Source organism: Rhinolophus ferrumequinum, chromosome 19 (assembly GCF_004115265.2).
Source record: "Rhinolophus ferrumequinum isolate MPI-CBG mRhiFer1 chromosome 19, mRhiFer1_v1.p, whole genome shotgun sequence".
Lineage (NCBI taxonomy): Eukaryota > Metazoa > Chordata > Mammalia > Chiroptera > Rhinolophidae > Rhinolophus > Rhinolophus ferrumequinum.
Window position 1 is genome coordinate 4862684 of NC_046302.1, and position 14205 is coordinate 4876888.

General features: G+C 40.0%; 1 protein-coding gene across 6 annotated transcripts in view; it reads right to left on the reverse strand.

Moving 5' to 3' along the window:
- Positions 1–14205, reverse strand: part of LDLRAD4 (low density lipoprotein receptor class A domain containing 4) — a 572354-nt gene that overhangs the window by 484902 nt on the left and 73247 nt on the right. For 5 of the 6 annotated variants that reach the window (XM_033087363.1, XM_033087356.1, XM_033087360.1 and 2 more), the window contains exon 2: positions 1957–2042. The exons of the other annotated variant lie outside the window; for it this stretch is intronic. The gene's annotated coding sequence lies outside the window, so the exon portion shown is untranslated. The remainder of the gene's footprint in view (positions 1–1956; positions 2043–14205) is intronic. 6 annotated transcript variants of the gene reach the window in all.

A 14205-nucleotide genomic window follows, 5' to 3' on the forward strand; every position in this document is an offset into this window, starting at 1 on the left:
GCAAGAATTATTTCTACTTTTGTCAAAATTTTGTAAATCAAGCTGCATAGTCTTTAGGGGCATAGTCCAGTGGTGTATTCAGATATACAGTAAAATTCCATCTGAGGACAGTTTTAGTTTTTGGTGCATAAAGTCAAAGAGAACAGTATCTGAAATGATGAAAGAGAAACTAAACTGTGCCCATACTCTTCTGGTAGAGATGAGCTGCCACCTCCCACTTTAAGCTAGTGGAAGGTGTGCCAAATTATGGGAAAAAAAATAGCCCAACTCATCAACATTCACCAAGTCAGGGAAAATAAGGGAGTCTCAAACATCATGCTATCCTGTCAAGTGATAAAAAATAACATGAATGAGAAGTATTTCATCAGTCACTGAACATTCGTGAGGCACACAGCCTAAATGCTCCCTAGGATAGCTTACCATCCGCCCTGTGAGAGCCCATCAAATAGGCTCCAAGTTCTCAGATATCTGATAGTGAAATCCACTCAGAAAAGAAACACGTGAACTGCACACACTCAGCAATACACAGGAATTGCATCCAACATTGACTCAGAGTGTGGTTTTTACATACTGCATGCTTCTTAGCACCTACAATTTTCAGAAGGTTCCAAACTGTGCAAAGTCCATTTAAAGTCAAGAGTCTGTGTGCCTCAGTGAGGAAGCATATTAAATGCCTCCAGATTCTCCGATTGCCTCATCTATTTCCAACACCAACCATAAGGAGAAAGGCTAAAAGGGCCTCCAGGGGGTAACTTCATCAATTTATTTCATTTGACAAAAGTTGTATTGAATTCCTATATACCAGGAACTGTTTTAGACCCTGGAGAGAAAAAAAAATAATGGGAGGGAGGGAGATATTTGCCCTTATAAAGCTTACAGTTTAATAAGAGATTTGACATAAACAATGACTTATACCTGGCACATTACAAATTTAGGAAAAAGGTGCACCCTGTATTTTATAGAATTTCTTACTTTCCTGAAGATTCTCATATATTTCTTCATTCAATGTTCCCCACAGCCTGGCAATTAGGCTAGACAAGAATCACTAAAACCACTTAAGACTTGACAAAACAGAGGCAAACAGAGGTGAAGAGGCATGTCTAAGGTGAAAAGCTGGTGGAGGGAGGCTGACACAGAGGAGGATGCTCCTGGCACCCTCCTGGTACCTTCTCTGAATGTCGCCCACAGCCGCTGGCTCTGAAATGGGCTTTGAGTCTAACGATGTCCAGAGATGACCAAAACACATAGGTGTCATCTAAGCTTCTATTTCCAGAAACCCTAAGGCCTGGCCACTTAAACTCCACCCTCCAAAAAGAAACACACAGGCACATAAACATAAAACCAATTGCAGCAAATTAGGAGGTCAACCCCCACTTCCTTGTACAGACCATCTGTGCTACCTATACAAAGAAAGAAAACCCTGCCCACTTGATGTCACAACAGCTGAGAGAGAAAGGAGCTGACATTTATTTAGTGTGCGCTATATTCCATGTGCTGTATTAAGCATGGTGGCTCATTTATTTCTCATGGCAACCCCATTTTTATCCCCTTTATGAAACCAAGCAAAACAGAGAATTTAGAATGAGAACTAAAGAATCCCATTTCTCACTGATCTTAAATGTTTTTAAGTATCTGGGCATTAAATGCTCAGACTCAGCAATAAATACAAGGTGAACAGTAAAATTATTTTTCTTCAGGTATTTTAGTAAATCTAGAAATTTTTATATATATTCACAGACGACTATGAATATAATTGAGTATTAAACAAAAAAATCATTTGAATCTGATATCATGCAACTTCCCTCTTATCAGAAAAAACTAACTTAGTAACATAGTTTTTACAACTAGAAGTTGGTACAACTTCCTTGCGAAAAACACCATCTCAGAATGGTTAGTGCTGTGACACGCTCTGCTTCACAAACATTATAAAAAAGAAGAGTCTTAAGTTCTACTCACCTTTTACGTATGAAAACTGATTTTGGTTCTTAAAACTGGTCGTATCAGGAGACAGCAGTTTGATTACAAATGTAGAGTTTGAACTGCTAAAAGGAAAAATGAAGAATTTCAGTGAACCATTCCTTGGTTCCTCATAGTGCACCATCCCCTTCCCAAGTTCCAAAAAAATATTTGAAGACTGTCACAATTAAAGGCACAAATACAAAAATGAATAAAATAAGAATACTAGGATAAGCATCAAATAACAAAGAGAAGGAGAGAGAATTATAGTAAAAACTAAGGGATATGACTGAGCTGAGGACAAAATCTATCAGCTCTCTAGAAGCCTGTGGGGGCACTGAGTTTTTATCTTCCAATCAAAAGATACATACTTGTTCCTCCAAACACACAGGACTTTTCTTCAATGAGGAGCCACAAACAAATAACGAACAATGTCTTTATTGGATTTGGGTGGTTTTTTTTAATCATAAACTTGTTAAGTATGACTGTTAAAAAACTGTTTTCTTTTTGTTTCCTTTTTTTTTTTTTTTTTTTTTTTTTTTTTACTGGAGAAGGGAAACAGGACTTTATTGGGGAACAGCGTGTACTTCCAGGACATTTTCTCCAAGTCAAGTTGTTGTCCTTTCAATCCTAGTTGTGGAGGGTGCAGCTCAGCTCCAGGTCCAGTTGCCATTGTTAGTTGCAGGGGGCGGAGCCCACCATCCCTTGCGGGAGTCCAGGAGTCAACCCAGCAACTGGCAGCCTTCGGCATTAGGAGCATGGAGCTTCAACCGCCTGAGCCACGGGGCCGCCCCCCCAACCCCAATTTTCTTTCTTAACAATCCAAATTATTATGTGACCACACAGATCCACCCATCCTTAACTATAAAAGGAGGAAGGCCCAGCAGCACCTTTTCCCTCCCATGAAATACATGTTTCATTTGTGGGAGCAACACGAACCACTACTTAGTGAAGACCTAGATAGGGTGATAACATTGTGATTCTGTCTACAAGGCTATCTTTATACCTGCCCTCCACTCTATTGGTAGAACATCCTCCGTTTAGTGTTCCAGACTTTGTCCAGTTCCAGTTCATACAATCTGTCAACAGCATCCTCATCCCAACTTGATGAGCATATTCTGTGTGTATCAAGCCATTCCAGGTAACGTCAGGTGACCACATCATACCTTACAAAGCAGTTTCAGGTAAACTCAGTCAGCTCTGCCTCAGATACCACAGCACATCTCAGGACCCAGCCTGCCAATGTATAGGATTACACTCCTGTCCAAGGTTGAATAAGCCACCATCTGTCCAGTTTGTGTGCTGCAGTGTACTCTCCAGGAGACTTGTCTCTCAAAGTGTGTTCCTGCCATATGTCACTCCTGAGTGATCAGCCAATGCTAGGACATCCGGATGAAAAAAAGTGAGTGTCTAGCCAGAGGATACTGTGAGATTACCGTGGAGGTCCTCCCTGAACACATGAGCCAAACATTTCGCTGTTTTTATGTAACTCCTTCCTATCAATATAGTGAACCTACAAGTATTACTTTCTCCTTCTGTTTTCTACCTACTGAGAGAAGAAAACAATCCACTTCTTTTTTTCCAGATGACAGATTTTATTCTTCAACTGGGACTGCTCTCATCAGTCTTCCTAGGATTTAAATGTTTAGATTTCACGGGAACAGAAGTCAGTGGAATAACCAGAAATGTACTGTGGTGGGTAGAATTCTAAGGTGATCCCCAACAGGTCATGCCATTGTATAATCCCCTTCTCTTAAATGTAGGCAGAATCTGTGGCTTGCTTCTAACCAACAGAATATGGCAAAAGTAATGGGATGTCATTCCCTTAATCAGGTTACACTATATAAGACTCCATCTCAGCAGACTACAGAGGGAGAGACTCACTTTCTGGCTTTGAAAAAGTCAGCTGCCATGTCATGACAGAGCTTGTGAAGGGGTCACATAGCAAGAAATTATAGGGGCTTCTACGTTCTGAGAGCAAGCCCCCTGCTGACAGCCAGAAAGAAAACAGGGACATAAGTCCAACAGCTACAAGAAAATGAATTCTGCTAACAACTTGAATGAGCTGAGAGGTGGATTCTTCCCCATTCACACCTCCAGAGAACACAGCTGGGCCAACACCTTGACTGCAGCCTTCTGAGAGCCCGAGCAGAGAACCAGCTAAGCTACGCTCAGACTCCCAACCCATGGAAACTGTGATATAATACATGGGTGTTTGTTTAAGCTACTAAGTTTATGGTAATTTGTTATGCAGCAATAGAAAATAAATTTAATTTAGTAATTAATTAAACATGGGGATATATAAATATGTATATATATTAAATGTATACATAACTGTACATCAGAACAGCCCTTTCTATCTGTGTCATCCACCCATAAGTAAAAATTCATTTCTCCCACTTAACTATGAGCAACTGTGGGGAAGAACCACATCACCATCATCCTGGCATCCCCAAGATTGCAGAGCGTGTGGCACATGGGAGGGCCTTAACATTTTTTGATATAAGCCTAATTTTAAAAGTTATGATTTGCCAATCTGTAGTTACTGCAATAAGACCAAAGCAACATAATTTATACAAGCCTAAATTAATTTTAAAATAGGTGGAAGACATTTAGCCTCATGCATTACCCCCAAATGATTAATGCACAATTTTTCCAGTACTGGTTATTTCATTTTACCTGTGAACCTGAGTCAGTGAACAGAAATGTTGCTCAGTAGTTTTTCTGCCAAAAATCCTTGCCACTTCTCTGGCATTTAGTTATCTAACAGCTAAAGGTTAAAAACAAAAAATTCCCTAAGAAATTTTCCAAAGTAAGAATCTGTGAGTCATTCTTAATTTTCCATTTGTATCAATAATTCACTCCCAACCAAAATGGAAAAACCTGTACAGTTTAGTGGGGTGACAAAACAAAACAAAAAAAAACAAGACCTGTACAGGTCAAATAACCCAGCTCCAATTCTGAAACAAAATGCTAATCCAACTCCCTGACAACCTATCTCAAAAGTTCTTTAAGACTTTTTATTTTTAAACTGATGAATTTTTTAAGCATGTTTAAAATAAGATGTTTAAAATAAAAGTTGAATGCATAACTATATTGTTTCTGCTATCCTTAAAAGACAAATAATTGTTTTTATCACAAAAAGATTAACTAAAGTTGTGTTTATTTTACATTTTGAAAAGGGATGTTTTAAAATATTCAAATCAGTTAAATTACTTGAGAGTACAAAATAAAAACTTCATTCATTACAAAAGCCTATCATGCTCTCCTGAAATCTATATTCAAGATCTTATTATTTATTCCTACTTCTCATAAATGCCTCAGCAAACCTGAACATTATCTCCAATGTTTATCTATTCCCTGGTGCTCCATCTCTGAGGAAGCAAAGTTATCACACCACAGCCAAGAAAAACTAAAAACTCCAGTTCATAAGGCAGAAAATTTCAAAAAACTCACCTCTTCTTCTCAGCATAATTTTAACTCTCTTGGGCCCATTTCTGTGTGTGGAAACAGCCAGTGACCCACAGCACGGAATAGGAGGGCTCACTGAGCCAACCTCTCCCCATGCCAAGGAAGAAACAAGCGCAGATGACAGACCACATCCAGTTCCTTTCACCCTCAGTTCTAGTAAGTACATGCCTTTTCCAGAGTCTCACAAAACACAGCTCAACACAAAATCCAGCGCTTCAAATAAAGAAGACTGAGTATTAATATTATGCCCCCCACAAAGGAAAATAGCCTTCATAAAAATGGTTCACTCAAGAGAAAGACACTGAAGAGAATTAATAAGCATAGGTGCTCACAGAAGGTGCTAGTGGAGTTCTTCATATACATACCATACCCTGCAGGTCAAAGCAGTTGAGGAATCCACACATGGCTTTCCAAGTGATAAAGTATGGTTCTGTGGAGCTGATCATATCACTAACCCCAAACCATCTCCTGAATGCCATGTCCCTGACACGTTTTCAGCAGTTTTGCAATATTCTAAGTTCAGAGGCTAGTTTAGGAACACTGAGCTTGTAAGAGGCAGAGTAAGAAGAGGCAGAGTGCATATATTCCTGAAAAGTAACAGGTAGCAAGGACCTCTCAAGAAGTGGGGGATACGTGAATGGCAGAAGAATAAAACATCACAAGTGAGGCACATTTGTTCTTAATTTTCACAATATTCTCACTTTCTCTTTAAGGTAAAAGAAGATATTTGGTCCTGACCACACTCTTCCTTCCATTCTCTGAAACAAGACTGGCTCCAGCTGACTGGGTCCAGTGAAGTAGAGCCATTTAAAACACAAAAACAATAGTATCAGTCAAGATGGCAGAGTAAGTAAATGCTGTGCTCGCCTCCTCTCTCGACCACATCAAAATTATATCTAAACTACAAAACAATCACCGTTGAGAATCTCCTGAAATGTAGCTGAACAGAAGGACCATAACTAAGGATATACAGAAGCAGCCACGTTGAGACTGGTAGGAAGGGCAGAGACACTAAACAAGCTGGTCCCACACCCATACGTGGCAGTTAAATGTCAGGAGGGATACCTCAGCTGCGGAAGTCCCCCCCGAGGAGCACGGGGTCCCAGCCCCACACCAAGTACTCCAGCCCAGGGTTCCAGTGCCAGGAAGAGAAGTCCCCATAACTTCTGGCTCTGAAAACCAGAGGAGATTGTGGCTGAGTGAGGTGAGAGCAACCAGAGCGCCAGGTATTCCTCTTAAAGGGACAGCACACAGACTTACTCACTGACGGACTCACTCGCTCTGAGCTCCAGTGCTGGGGCAGCAGCTCAAAAGGCACCGGGGACAAATGGGGAGGAACTGAATTGTCTTGCTTCAGGACAAGGACTGGAGGGGCAGCTTTCTCCCAGACAGAAGTGCTAGCAGATGGCTAACACAGTTCACCCCATACTGGTGATTCCCCGAGACCTTGTCCCATCCAACTTGCGGGCCCACCCAAGCCTCTTCCACAGGCTTTTCCATACAAACAGCCTGTCTTTGCTCATGCAGTGGACTTTCCTAAAATCTCTCAGAGGTTCACAAACTCCAAATAAGCTGCATCTGGCCTTGGCATGCCCCATATCTCTTGCTAAGCAGCCTCAAACCCAGCACTTGAAAAACTATTTGAAGAAATAATGAGAAAACATCCCTAACTGGGTGAAGGAAATGGATATACAAGCCCAGAAAGCACAGAGAGTCCCAAACAAGATGAACCCAAAGAGGCCAGCACCAGGACACATCACAATTAAATGCCAATGGTTAAAGACACAGAGAGAATCTTAAAAGCAGCAAGACAAAAGCAGTTATTATAGTTACCTACAAGGGACTTGTCAGCTGATTTCTCAACATTGCAGACCAGAACAGATTGGCAGGAAATATTCAAAGTGATGAAAAGCAAGTACCTACAACCAAGATTACCCAGCAAAGCTATCATTTAGAATCAAATGACAGATAAAGAACTTCCCAGACAAGAAAACGACAAAGGAGTTTGTCACCACCAAACCAGTATTTTAAGGAATGTTAGAGGGACTTCTTTAAGAAAAAGAAAAACAAGATCAAATGAATCAAAAGAAAAAAGATAATAAAATGGTAATTACATATCTAGCAACAATTACTTTCAATGTAACTGAATTAAGTGCTCCAATCAAAAGACATAGGTTGGCTACATGGATAAGAAAATAAGACCCTTACATATGCTGCCTACAAGAGACTCACTTCAGATCGAAAGACACACACAAACTGAAAATAAAGGGATGGAAAAGATATTTCATGATAATAGAAATGAAAAAAAAAAAGTGGGATAGCAATACTTATACCAGAAAAAACAGACTTTAAAACAAAGGTTATAACAAGAGACAAAGAAGGACCCAGTAGTCCCACTTCTGGGTATTTATCTGAAGAAACCCGGAACACTAATTTGAAAAGACATATACATCCATATGTTCATTACAGCGTTATTTACAATAGCCAAGATATGGAAGCAACCTAAACATCCATCAATACATGAAGAAAGACGTGGTACATACTCGTATACACAATGGAATATTACTCAGCCATAATAAAGAATGAAATCTTGCCACCTGCAACAAATGGATGGACCTAGAGATTATTGTGCTGAGTGGAATAAGTCAGTCAGAGAAAGACAAACGTTGTATGATTTCACTTACATGTGAAATACAGAACAGGATAAATGAACAAACCAAGCAGAAACAAGCTCATAGGTACAGAGAATATGTTAATGTTTGCTGGACTGGAGGGCTTCAGGGATGGGTAAAGGGAAGAAGGGGTTTAAAAGGCTGTCACGAGTTGGTAGTGACAACATAGTCTTGGAGATATAAAATGTAGCATAGGGAATAGTCAGTAGTATTGTAATAACTACGTATGGTATCAAATGGATACTGGATTTATCAGAGTGATCACTTTGTAAGTTATAAATGTATAATCACTGTGTTGTACACTTGAAACCAATATAATATTGTATGCCAACTATAAATGAAAAATAGAAATAAATAGTCACAGGATATAAAGTACAACATAGGAAATATAGTCAATAATATTGAAACAACTATGTATGGCGTCAAATGGGTACTAGACTTACCAGGGTAATCACTTCATAAGGTATATAAATGTTAATTACTATGTTGTACACCTGAAACTAATATTGTATGTCAACTGTAATGAAAAATAAATTTAAAAAAACATAATGATGCCTGAAGACAAGAGGAAAGAGCCATTTCATGGAAATTATAAACTGAGATGGGAAAAATACAAAGTAGTAAGTAATGTACTTTAGTGTTACAGAAAGAGATTAAGGAAAATAGAAAACAGAGGTCTTTTTTTAGAACCATTCTTGCTCTACAACATTTTTCGGAAATGTTGTGGTGTTCCTTAAGAATAGACCCACACTCCCACCCAAGATGCAGTAATATTCCTGAATTTTTGTGTCAGGTACATTTTCAAGACAGAAAAAAAAATGCATGTGTTCATTCAACCCATAAATGCCACAGTTTTTGTTTTCATATCTTTCTCTTGTGGAGCTGAATTATTTCAGAATAAACTAATGCCAAGAAATATTGACCAGAAGTGTTTCTTTGTGGCCCAAGTGCCCAGCACAAGGATCTGCTCTCACTAACTGAGCTTGGCCTGGGAGTCCAGTAGGAAGCACTGCCAGCAGCCTCCCTTCAGAGCCAAGAGTGAGATGCAAACCACCCTCCCAAAGCCAACAACAGAGTGGCCACAGGCAGGGTCCAGCCACTGGGCCATGACCAGAGGTTTGACAAGTTGTTTCTTAACAAAGCATCAACAACCACTTCATTGGTGCCTTTCAAAATCAAGGGATATACACTGAGAGGATGGCTTTGGGCAGCTCCCAGCAGACACTAAGCCTGCTGGGAGGAAGGAGAGGAATCCTGAAACCAGACGCCTCCTGTCAGCTGTCTGGCTTACCTCTAGAGGAATTTTCGGTTCCCAAAACAGAAATGAAGAACCTCTTCAAAGCAGATGTAACAGTGAAATGGTCGCATTCTGTTTCTCAGGAAGAAATAAAGCATAGCGACAGCCACACCCGCAAATCATCTCTTCTGGAGCACAGAGGACTGGCCAAAGAGCCTTTCCTAGGGTACAGTTGAAGTGGCCGGCTTCTTCAAAGACTTGATCCCCAAAAGCTCCTTGTGGGGTGCATCTAACAGACAAAGGCAAACCAGCTGGATTCACACACGCACCTCCTCTCTCAGGAGAGAAACAGCCACCAAGTCTGAGCTGACAGGGCAGTGGAGCAGGCAACAGATTTTCTGAGAAAAGTCCCCATGCCAGGGCCCTTCCCACCCTGCTTCACCCTTCAACAAAGAACCTCAGTCAAAGCAAAAACAGTCCATCCACCTAAAGCTAAACAACGGATAGGTTTCCTATCTTCCCTTGTGAACAGATCTCATATTTCCCAGGGAGAGGTCTCACATTTCCTGGGTTTTTTAATACAATCTATTCCCTTCCCTGCACCCCCAAACCATATATGTATCTCCATATCTGGCATTCCCCAAAATAGCAGCCTCAGAGGACGACTCAAGGCAAACGCCCACCTTTCACATCTTACAAGCTCTCATACTAAAGAGCTCGAGCCCCATCCCCTTGTGTGAATCAAGATGAAATCAAGGAGCTCAGAGGTGAAGGGTCTTTACCTAGTCACTCAGGTGGGTCAAGTCCCGGGGGCACAGAACTGGCCTCTTGTCTCTCCCACCATGACACTTACTCTGCTATTGGCATCAGCTCATCACAGGGCCCACCTTGGGAGACAGAGCAACTGCCATTGGCATTATAAACATGCTAATGACCCATATTCCTACCACATAGCCCTGGGCCTTGGGGCCTCAACATGCCCATCAAAGAGCAAGGCAGGCTCGCGTTAAGAAACAGCCCTGCACATCCAGGATTCTGAGCTGTAACACAAAGGTTCTGTTCTCTGCTCTTTTTGACCTCCTGTTTGGACACTTAATTAATTATGCAGAGAAGAAATCAAACAGATAAAAGATACTCAGGCATCTTAGCCATTCATTTCCAGGTAATAACAATACAGCTAATGTTCCTTTAACATTTGCTCAGTGCCCAGCCTGGCACTTTACATGTGTTATCTCATTTAACCCACACAGCAACCTTATATGGATGTTACTAGTATTCTCAGCTGACAGATGAGGAAACCAGAGTCAAGAGAATTTAAGTAACTTGTCTAGGGTCACACAGCTATTAAGAGACAAATATAGGATTTGAACCCTATTTCATCCTACAAACAGATCCACACAGCAGTCAAAAACAAATGGTTATAATAAGAAATAAAGCATAGCTGAGGTATCAAAAATGAATATGCATTCTTCTTAGGAACTTCTTTGAAAACTAAGGTGTATTTTTGTTTTAATATTATCTTCAAATCCAGACTTTATTATTCCATTTAGAAAAGCAATAAGTCATTCACCAATAAGCAGATTTTTTTCAGACCCTTTAGGTCATTTCCATGAACACTCCACGGGCAGAGGCGAACCTGGATGCTACAGAACCACACTGACAGAGGACAGTCCTGACCCCCAAAGACTGGTGCAGTGCGAGGCCACAACCAGGACTTCTCAGGAGCTTCACAGCTTCACAGCAGACTTCACACCAGGACTTCACAGCAGACTCAGTCGCAGACTGGCGAAGGAGCAATGTTTTTGAAGATTCATTATGTCCCAAGTTTTCTACCACATACTATCAGAAAATAAAAAGAACCTAAGTTGCTATTTCTCTGAAAACCTAAAATTTAATAAGGGAAACAGGACAAACATCAATAAGTCTGTGCTGTTATAATAAAATGTGAAGATTGGTTTTCATAAGCCAAAAATAAAAATTATCAGTATTTTGTTGACCTCTATCAATATTTAACATTAAATATAGACCCAACTCTCTGTTTCTATGAGAAACTCTATGAGAGCTGTTTCTACATGCTGAATCCCTCATACTATAAGGGACAAACGCTAAATGCCAGGAAGGGACCATAAAAGTCACCATGTCATGTAAAGCGGAAAGAAGAAGCTAAAGTGTGTAAAACACTCGAACTCATTCAACCATGCAATCTACTGGCAGATTGTTATGAACGCCCACTAAGTGCCAGACAGGATTCCAGGCACTAGGGGACATCAGCAAGCAAAACAAGGGTGGAGAATTGAACAACAAACCTCCTCAACAGGTAAATGAAGCAGTTTGCTCAGAAGTGATAAGTGCCTTGTAGAAAGACAAGAGTAGAGCAGGGCAGGGGACAGCCAGTGCAGGATTGAGGGAAGCAGTTCTGGAGAAGACTCCCTGAGAAAGCAGTACCTGAGCCAAGGATGGGACAAGGCAATGGGGTGGACACACAGGTGTTTGAGGAAAAGTGTTCCAGGAAGAAGTTCAGAAACAAGAAAGCAAGGTGGCTGGACAGAGTGAATGAGGGCAAAAGTATCAGGAGACAACATCAGAGGCCACTGGGATCCCACAAATTGTAGGCAATTGTAAGCACTTGGATTTTACTCAAGAGAAATGGGGAGCTACTGAGTCATACATTTATTCAACAAGCACTTACCAGATGCTAAACATGCCAAAGCCCTGTGCTATGTGCTAAAGACACAGGAAGAGGAAGAAGGTTGAGAAGAGGCAAAAAGTAGACTCTTCAACCTTCAGTGGTAGCTAAGGTCTTCATTCAGTAGACTAAGTAATCCACAGTACAATCCAAGCCTCATGTGGGAACCTGGAAATGAGCATTCTATGGGCTCAAAGAACTCCTCTCCTTTATATAGATACTGAACATTTACCACAATGTCAAAGACACAGATGATCCTAAAGTTGTCTAAATCAGCAGTGAAAAACCAAATTAAATTCAAAATCACTTTAGTCTTGACTATACCTCCTTGGATTCTAAATATTTAAATCTATCAATGCCATTATGCTAACTTTATGGTGGCTACAATAGTTTAAAAATCATAACACCCTATTTCCCAGTATTTCTGATGGGCAAACTGTTTACTGTTCACTGATATCTAGACACGTATTTGTCATTTGGTAAACTGAGCCAAAAATAAACTTGGACTTTCACCTCCATTAAATTACACAGACTATATCTTTATTACTTCCTCTGTAACTCCCTGATAATACTAGTCATTTTGTACTCACAATCATTTTAATGCAATACATATGTGTGTATACATACATACATATACGAGATGTGATCATACAATATGATGGCTGTTTAAATTAAAAAATTTATTACAGTAAAAGACACATTGTCATTAATCACCTCAAAATACTCCCCCTCACTTCAAACACACTTATGCCATCATTCTTGCCACTTTCTGAAGCAGTTCTGGAAGTCCTCTTTCGTAAGTGTCTTTAGTTGCACTGTTGTGAGTCCTTCGATGTCCTTAATCATTTTGATTTGGGGGAAGAGCCAGAAGTCTCACGGTGCCAAATCCAGTGAATAAAGTGGATGAGGACACACCCTAATGTTTTCATTTGAGAGAAATTGCTGTACCAGAAGCGATGTGTGACAGAGCGCTGTCATGATGGAGGATGAAACCATTTGCCCATTTTTCAGGCCACTTTCAATGCACATCATTTCTTAAACACTCTAATAATCCTTTATAATATTCAGAGTTCACCATAGTGTGCCTGGGGACAATTCCATCAAGGTCAAAAAACACAATTAACATCACCTTGATGTTACTCGTAGATCTTGATTGATGTGCTTTTTTCACACAAGGAGAACTGGGACATCTCCATTGAAAACTCTGAACCTTGGTCTCGGGATCATAACCATAGATCAAAGTTTCATCTCCCATGATGACATGTCTTAAAAAGCTGGAATCTGAAGTGGCACAATTGTGTGACTCCAACAAAATTGACAAACGCTGTTGCTTTTGTTCGACAGTCAAAATTCATGGAACAAATTTTACACTCACTCACCTCAGGTTCAAATCTGTTGTTAAAATGCTTTGAACGGAACCATAAGAGATGTTCAGATCCTCAGAAATTTCCCTAATAGTCAATCACCTGTTTGATCGAATCATTTCATCATTTCATTTACTCTTTCAATTTTCACTTGGGTTTTTGATGTTGAAGGACATCTGATCTCTGCTTGTCTTCAATCGATTCACAACCATTACAAAATCGCTCAGACCACTTGTACACCATCTTCATGGTCTCTACAGGATCACCATAAACTAATTTTAACATTTCGGGTGTTTCTTTAGCACATTTTGCAGTTTGAAACAAAATTTCATGTTAATGCATTGTTCGTGATCCATGATTTACAGCACATTTTAAAACACTCCTTCTCTCAACTATAGCTCACACCTGACTGACTGCACCAAACAAGTTGAAACTTGTCACACACTGTTATTAAGGTTCGATGTGCTGCTTCCTGTATTGAAGATCCCTGCCTTTCCGTTGGATGGCACTTGGCAGTAGCATTCACCATACTTTTTTATCACACTTTGGTATAAGCATACATATATATGAAAATACATACAGGTATATATATATGTGTGTGTGTATATATGTAAATATACACATATATCTATATATACTGAGTTGTGATATTAAAAATCTATATATACATACCACATGTATAACTCTTTTAAAGTTTCTAAAAACAATTGTAGCCTGATTATGTGAACAATATTCTATCTTCTCTTCTATTGCAGATTACTTTTAAGTGCTGGTGGTAACCTAGTAAAATGATTTAATGATCCGCCAAGAAGTTGTGAC